Genomic DNA, 1,181 nt, shown 5'->3' with positions numbered 1-1,181 from the left:
TTTCCTCTACTTCATTTGTCCTTTTTGTTTGGTACTGGGGATTGAACCCAGGGTGCTTTACCACTGGGCCACAATCCCAGCCCGTGTGTGTGTGTGTGTGTGTGTGTGTGTGTGTGTGTGTGTGTGTGTGTGTGTAGAGAGAGAGAGAGAGATGGGGGTCTTCCTGTTACCCAGGATAAACTATCTTGCCATTGAACTTGAGGTTCTCCTGCTTCAGTCTCCCAAGTAGCTGGGTGTACTTCTTTTTAAGACATATGATATTCTATACTATTTTAGGTAGTTATTTATGCACACATTTTCTAGTTTCCTTAATAGTTTTTAAAGTAACCTCTAATTCTATATTATAGCACCACAGTGCCTAGTACTGTGCTTGGAATGTCTCAGATGCACAATCTATGTTAATTGATAAATGTATAAATAAATGAGAAAAAATGGGGGGAGAAAACATCAACTTTTAATGTAAAGAAGCAGATAATTGAGAAAATATATTAGCAAATGGAGAGAAACAGGTTAAATTTTCAGTTTAGTGATGTTTAAAATAAGTACGTGTCTCAGAGGAACTAAAAAGAGGACTAAGCCCAGTGCAGCAGCACCTATAATCTCTGATTCTGGAGGTTGAGGCTGGAGGATCAAAAGTTCAAAGTCAGGCTCAGCAACTTAACCAGGCCCCAAGCAACTTGGCAAGGCACTGTCTCAAAATAAAAAATAAAAAGGGTTGGGGATGTAGCTCAGTGGGTAAGCACCTGGGTTCAATCCCCAGTAAAAACAAACAAACAAACAACAACAACAAAAAAAAAAACAGATTTTTTTCCTTAATATTTTGTCTATGCATTTTTCCTCACTGGAGTAGAATTTTAGCCTCAGTTTCAGAGGAGGTGGGGAAAAGGGCATGGAAATAAATTTAGCTAGTTTGGAGAACTCTAAGTTAAAGCTCTGGTGTGAGACCTATGCAGATTCGAGTCTTACTGGAGGTCTTGAAATTTCACATTCGGGACTTGATTTTTGTCTTTCAGTCCCAATACTAGTAACCAGTCCTCCTGTCAGTCTTCCTTATTTCCACCTCCTCCTCATGCCCAAGTGTAGATTTAAAATTTAGTTATAAATATATATATATATATTTTGTACTGGGGATTGAACTCAGGTGCTTAACCACTGAGTCACATCCCCAGCCCTTTTTGTAT

This window comes from Ictidomys tridecemlineatus, chromosome 1 (assembly GCF_052094955.1).
Source record: "Ictidomys tridecemlineatus isolate mIctTri1 chromosome 1, mIctTri1.hap1, whole genome shotgun sequence".
In the NCBI taxonomy this organism is placed as follows: domain Eukaryota; kingdom Metazoa; phylum Chordata; class Mammalia; order Rodentia; family Sciuridae; genus Ictidomys; species Ictidomys tridecemlineatus.
The sequence above is the reverse complement of the archived record's forward strand: the minus strand, read 5'-3'. Positions refer to the sequence as shown.